The sequence below is a fragment of the Leucoraja erinacea genome, chromosome 4, assembly GCF_028641065.1.
Source record: "Leucoraja erinacea ecotype New England chromosome 4, Leri_hhj_1, whole genome shotgun sequence".
NCBI classification, from domain to species: Eukaryota; Metazoa; Chordata; class Chondrichthyes; order Rajiformes; family Rajidae; genus Leucoraja; species Leucoraja erinaceus.
This window is the reverse complement of record NC_073380.1, coordinates 42,469,059-42,476,754: the sequence shown is the minus strand read 5'-3', so window position 1 is coordinate 42,476,754 and position 7,696 is coordinate 42,469,059.

The window sequence follows — 7,696 nt, the reverse complement described above, 5'->3', positions numbered from 1 at the left end:
TTCAGTCGATCCTACAATGCTATCATGCTCGATGTGATCATACATTGTTCCATGCTAAGCTCGATATTTGTTGATTAAGTCTCGAGTCCAGCGCTTTTATTCACATGCCAGATGTTAACTTTCCAATCAATGCGACTGTGTGACATTGGTTTACATGGAGGATTGACACAAAATGTTGGAGTAATGCAGTGGGTCAGGCCACATCTCTAGAGAAAAGGAAGAGGTGATGTTTTGGGTTGAGACCCTTCTTCAGACTGGGCGTTGGGAAGGGAGGAAACTAGAGGTATGAAAAGGTACAAAGGACAAATGAATGAAAGGTATGAAGAGAACAAATCAAAGGAAAGGTGGAGCCCAAAATAGTCTATTGTTGGATTGGGACAAAGGTGATCACAAGTGAATACAAATAGTGAAACTAAGTAGGACGATAGTGAAACGAATAGATTGGGAGAGAGGGAATGCAAGGGTTGAATTTTCTCGGGCTATGCCAATAGATCAATGGTTTTGGCCAATGAAAAGTACGAGAATTGAAGATGGGGCTGGTTGATCAGGCTTGAGGTGGAGTAAACCAAAATGCTCTTTTTCAGTTATTCCAGTGTGTGCATAAAATTCATTTGGCCACAGAGAGGCATTGTCTCATGTACAGATTTATTTATAAAACTATTTTTCTAATAAAAGGGGAATAACTCTGGTATTGATATGTTAAATCTATTAGAACACCAAACTGGAATGGATTGAAGAGAAGATATGTTTTACCCGGTTAAAACATTTTATGAGAGTCAAGTCAGATTTACAGTAATCCTCAATCCTAATAAATATATTAAATTGACAGAAATGTGTTTTGTTGCTCGTACAAAATACGTTATATTAGCCTTGATATGGGAGGATTTAATGGTTCAATCGTTCCTTTATTTTAGCTCATGCACAATTGGCAAACCAACATCTGCTGTTCACTGTTTCTACATTGTATTTCAAACTGGGGACTGCAACCAGTAAAGTCCCACGGGGATTGGCACTGGGTTCTTTGTTTGTCATGTATATTAAAGATTTGGATAAGAATATGTGGCATGATTTGTAAATTTGCTGATCCTTCAAATTCGTATGAATAGACAACAGGTGCAGGAGTAGGCCATTCAGCCCTTCGAGCAAGCACCGCCATTGAATGTGATCACAATCAGTACCCCGTTCCTGCCTGCTCGGCATATCCCCTAACTCCACTATCTTTAAGTGCCCTTTCAAGCTCTCTCTTGAAAGTATCCAGAAAACCGGCCACACTGCCATCTGAGGCAGAGAATTCCACACTCACAACTCTGTGTGAAAAAGTGTCTCATCTCCATTCTAAATGCCTTATCCTTAAACTGTGGCCCAGGTTCTAGACTCCCCCAACATTGGGAACACGTTTCCTGCCTCTAGTGTGCCAAACCCTTAATAATATGTTTCAGTAAGGTGTCCTCTCATCCTTCTAAATCCCAGAGTATACAAGCCCAGCCGCTCCATTCTCTGAGCATATGACAGTCCCACCATCCCAGGAATTAACCTTGTGAACCTACGCTGCACTCCCTCAATAGCAAGAATTTCCTTCCCCAAATTAGGAGACAAAAACTGCACACAATACTCCAGGTGTGGTCTCACTCGGGCCCTGTACAACTACAGAAGGACCTCTTTGCTCCTACACTCAACTCTTCTTGTTATGAAGGACAACACGCCATTCTTTTTCTTCACTGCCTGCTGTACCTGCATCCTTACTTTCATTGACTGATGAACAAGGACCCCCAGATCCCATTATACTTTCCCTTTTCCCAACTTGACACCATTTAGATTATAATCTGCCTTCCTGTTTTTGCTACCGAAGTGGATAACCTCACATTTATCCACATTAATCTGCATCTGCCATGCATCTACCCACTCACCCAACCTGTCCAAGTCACCCTGCATTCTCATAGCATCCTCCTCACAGTTCACACTGCCACCCAGCTTTGTGTCATCTGCAAATTTGGTAATGTTACATAGAAACATAGAAACATAGAAACATAGAAATTAGGTGCAAGAGTAGGCCATTCGGCCCTTCGTGCCTGCACCGCCATTCAATATGATCATGGCTGATCATCCAACTCAGTATCCCGTACCTGCCTTCTCTCCATACCCCCTGATCCCCTTAGCCACAAGGGCCACATCTAACTCCCTCTTAAATATAGCCAATGAACTGGCCTCAACTACCCTCTGTGGCAGAGAGTTCCAGAGATTCACCACTCTCTGTGTGAAAAAAAGTTCTTCTCATCTCGGTTTTAAAGGATTTCCCCCTTATCCTTAAGCTGTGACCCCTTGTCCTGGACTTCCTTAACATCGGGAACTATCTTCCTGCATCTAGCCTGTCCAAACCCTTAAGAATTTTGTAAGTTTCTATAAGATCCCCTCTCAATCTTCTAAATTCTAGAGAGTATAAACCAAGTCTATCCAGTCTTTCTTCATAAGACAGTCCTGACATCCCAGGAATCAGTCTGGTGAACCGTCTCTGCACTCCCTCTATGGCAATAATGTCCTTCCTCAGATTTGGAGACCAAAACTGTACGCAATACTCCAGGTGTGGTCTCACCAAGACCCTGTACAACTGCAGTAGAACCTCTCTGCTCCTATACTCAAATCCTTTTGCAATGAAAGCTAACATACCATTCGCTTTCTTTACTGCCTGCTGCACCTGCATGCCTACCTTCAATGACTGGTGTACCATGACACCCAGGTCTCGCTGCATCTCCCCCTTACCCAATCGGCCACCATTTAGATAATAGTCTGCTTTCCTGTTTTTGCCACCAAAATGGATAACCTCACATTTATCCACATTATACTGCATCTGCCAAACATTTGCCCACTCACCCAGCCTATCCAAGTCACCCTGCAGTCTCCTAGCATCCTCCTCACAGCTAACACTGCCCCCCAGCTTAGTGTCATCCGCAAACTTGGAGATATTGCCTTCAATTCCCTCATCCAGATCATTAATATATATTGTAAATAGCTGGGGTCCCAGCACTGAGCCTTGGGGTACCCCACTAGTCACTGCCTGCCATTGTGAAAAGGACCTGTTTACTCCTACTCTTTGCTTCCTGTTTGCCAGCCAGTTCTCTATCCACATCAATACTGAACCCCCAATGCCTTGTGCTTTAAGTTTGTATACTAATCTCTTATGTGGGACCTTGTCGAAAGCCTTCTGGAAGTCCAGATACACCACATCCACTGGTTCTCCCCTATCCACGCTACTAGTTACATCCTCGAAAAATTCTATAAGATTCGTCAGACATGATTTACCTTTCGTAAATCCATGCTGACTTTGTCCAATGATTTCACAACTTTCCAAATGTGCTGCTATCCCATCTTTAATAACTGACTCTAGCAGTTTCCCCACTACCGATGTTAGACTAACTGGTCTGTAATTCCCCATTTTCTCTCTCCCTCCCTTCTTAAAAAGTGGGGTTACGTTTGCTACCCGCCAATCTTCAGGAACTACTCCAGAATCTAAAGAGTTTTGAAAGATTATTACTAATGCATCCACTATTTCTGGAGCTACTTCCTTAAGTACTCTGGGATGCAGCCTATCTGGCCCTGGAGATTTATCGGCCTTTAATCCATTCAATTTACCCAACACCACTTCCTGGCTAACCTGGATTTCACTCAATTCCTCCAACTCCTTTGACCCGCGGTCCCCTGCTATTTCCGGCAAATCATTTATGTCTTCCTTAGTGAAGACGGAACCAAAGTAGTTATTCAATTGGTCCGCCATATCCTTGTTCCCCATGATCAACTCACCTGTTTCTGACTGCATGGGACCTACATTTGTTTTAACTAATCTCTTTCTTTTCACATATCTATAAAAACATTTGCAGTCAGTTTTTATGTTCCCTGCCAGTTTTCTTTCATAATATATTTTTCCTTTCCTAATTAAGCCCTTTGTCCTCCTCTGCTGGTCTTTGAATTTCTCCCAGTCTTCCGGTATGCTGCTTTTTCTGGCTAATTTGTACGCATCATCCTTCGCTTTGATACTATCCCTGATTTCCCTTGTTATCCATGGATGTACTACCTTCCCTGATTTATTCTTTTGCCAAACTGGGATGAACAATTTTTGTAGTTCATCCATGCAGTCTTTAAATGTCTTCCATTGCATATCCACCGTCAACCCTTTTAGAATTAATTGCCAGTCAATCTTGGCCAATTCACGTCTCATACCCTCAAAGTTACCTTTCTTTAAGTTCAGAACCATTGTTTCTGAATTAACAATGTCACTCTCCATCCTAATGAAGAACTCAACCATATTATGGTCACTCTTGCCCAAGGGGGCACGTACAACAAGATTGCGAACTAACCCTTCCTCATTACTCAATACCCAGTCTAAAATAGCCTGCTCTCTCGTTGGTTCCTCTACATGTTGATTTAGATAACTATCCCGCATACATTCCAAGAAATCCTCTTCCTCAGCACCCCTGCCAATTTGATTCACCCAATCTATATGTAGATTGAAGTCACCCATTATAACCGTTTTGCCTTTGTCGCACGCATTTCTAATTTCCTGTTTGATACCATCTCCAACTTCACTACTACTGTTAGGTGGCCTGTACACAACACCCACCAGCGTTTTCTGCCCCTTAGTGTTTTGCAGCTCTACCCATACCGATTCCACATCCTCCAAACTAATGTCCTTCCTTTCCATTGCATTAATCCCCTCTCTAATCAGTAACGCTACTACCCCCCCGCCTTTTCCTTTCTGTCTATCCCTCCTGAATATTGAATATCCCTGGATGTTCAGCTCCCAGCCTTGGTCACCCTGGAGCCATGTCTCCGTGATCCCAACTATATCATAGTCATTAATAGCTATCTGCACATTCAACTCATCCACCTTATTACGAATGCTCCTTGCATTGAGACACAAACCCTTCAGGCTTGTTTTTACAACACTCTTACCCCTTATACAATTATGTTGAAAAGTGGCCCATGTTACTTTGAATCCCTTCACCTAAATCATTGATGTATATTGTAAATAGCTGTGGTCCCAGCACCATGCCTTGCGGTACCTCAGTAGTCACTGCCTGCCATTCTGAAATGGAGCCGTTAATCCCTACTCTTTGTTTCCTAAAAAAACAGGAAGAATCTTATTTACAACATGATATAGATAAACTAGAAAAGTGGGCAAGGTAATGGAAGATGTAATTTAATTTGTTCAAGGCAAAGTAATGGACTTTGAGAAGATACACCAAGGCTAGCTTACACGATGAATGGCAGGGCCCTGGGGGAATGAACAGGGAGATCTTGCAGTACAAGTACACAGCTCTTTGAAAATGGGAATACTGGTACGCTAGGTTGTGAGAAAGGCATATGGCATGCTTGCCTTCAACAGCTGAGGCACTGAGTATAAGAGTTGGAATGTGTAGGAAGGAACTGCAGATGCTGGTTTAAATTGAAGAAAGACCCAAAATGTTGGAGTAACTCAAAGCTAGCTTTCTGGAGAGAAGGAATGGGTGCGTTTTGGGTCGAGAACCTTCTTGGTTTGAAGAAGGGTGTCGACCCAAATGTCACCCATTTCTTCACTCCAGAGAAGCTGCCTGTCCCACTGAGTTACTCCAATATTTTGTGTCTAAGAGTTGGAATGTCATGTTACAGTTATTAAGTAGGTTGTACATGGAGTATTTTGTCCATTTCTGGTCTTCATGTTATAAAGAAAGACACAGAGAAAGTGTAGGGAAGTTTGACAAGGATGTTGTCTGGATAGGAGGGTTAGATCTGTGTTCCTCGAATGAGGAAGGTTGAGAGATGACATATTAGAGGTCCATAAAGGTATGTGAAGCATGGGTAGCTTAGATAGCCAGTGTCTAATTCCCATGATGAGGAAGTCTGAACTGGAGGCATGGGCTTAAGGTAAGATGGAGGAAACATAAATGGGATCTGGGGGACAAATTTCTCTCTCAAAGAGCCGTTGGTATCTGGAATGAACTGCCAGAGATGCTGGTGGGCAGGGACAGTAACAACATTTATGAAGCATCTGGTCAGCTCCAGGGCAAGGAGAGATATAGAATTAAGTGGAATTAGTAATGGATGTGCATGATGGGCGGCAGAAGTGCCGTGGGCTAAAGGGTCTGTTTCTGTGCTGTACATCGCCATGGCTCCAAATATGGGAGCATCAAAACATTTGATCATTTCTTCATTTGATACTTCATTTAAATCTGATACACAGAAATGGGGAAACAGCTACCCAAAAGAAGAAATTGTAAACCTGGGAGGAAGCAGAAATAATTATGGTTTGGTTTAAACTGTTAAATGCGATTGTACAGTCATGCATGATATGCATTTCTAATGTTGCATCTTTACAAAAGGACATTGTTCAGCAATTGACAATAAGACTTATCTGTAATATTTTATTGCTAGAACAATTGTTAACATGAAAGGACTTTTATAAAGAGACAATAACACGGTTTAAATCCAAATTTGCTTCAAATTTGTACAAATCTTATGATTTTACTCTAACATTGGCATATTAGTTGCCACATCGAAAAGACAACCCAGTGATGTTGTACATTATTTAAACAAGGAACTCGTGATAAAGAGCCTGGATGAATTTAGAAGCAATCAGTAAAAATAGTCTATTTTAACTCAACAGAACTCCGTTCTTAACACTTACACTTTCCCCATGGACATTTTATAGATAATTTTTCACTGAAGAATCATGTTGGCCAACAGTCAAAGTTTGAAAACACTGCAGAGCATTTGTGCCTCTATGAACAGAAGAGGACATTGTATTTGCTCTAAACTACCAGGTTAAAGAATCACTTGTTTAATTTAGAGATAGAGCACAGAAACGGGCTCTTCGGCCCACCGGGTTCGCGCCGACCAGCGATCCCCGCATATTAACACAGTCCTACATTCACTAGGGACAATTTTTACATTTACCAAGCCAATTAACCTACAAACCTGTACGTCTTCTGAGTTCAGAGTATAGTTTTAAACGTTGTAGCATTACAATTCTAGAGTGGAAAAAGTCTAACTTGTGCAATGAGGTAAATTGGAGGCATGGGATTATACCCTAGTTTAAGGCAGAGCCATTCAAAAGCTTGATAAGTGGGAAAGAAGCTGTTCTTGAACCTGGTGGTACGTGCTTTCAATATTTTGTATCTTCTGTCTGACGGGAGCAGGGACAAGATTGAATGACCGGGGTGGAAAAAGGTCTTTGATTATGTTGACTGCCCTCCTAAGGTAGTGTGAAATGTAGATGGAGTCATTGTTGGAGAGTCTGGTCTGTGTGATGGATCGCTTATATCCAGAACTTTGTGCAATTGCTATGGTTAATGCAGAGCTGTTGCCAAATCAAGCTATGATGCAACCTATGATGCAACCAAACATGTTTTTCTATAGTGCATCTACGGGAGTGCTAAGAGTAGTTGTAAATATGTCAAATTTCCTTCATCTCCTGAGGAAGAAGAGGCATTGATAAGTTTTTTTTTTATGGCCTTGGCTTCAATGTAGTTGTCCAGGACAGATTATTTGTAATATTTACACCAAATTTGAAGTTCCCATCCATTTGGTACCATTGATACAGATTGCAGTATGCACTCCATGCTTCCTGAAATCAATAACTAGCTCCTTCATCTTGCTGATGTTACTAAGCTCCCTATCTGCTTCCTGCACTCTGTCTCATTATTGTTCAAGGTTTGACCCACTAATA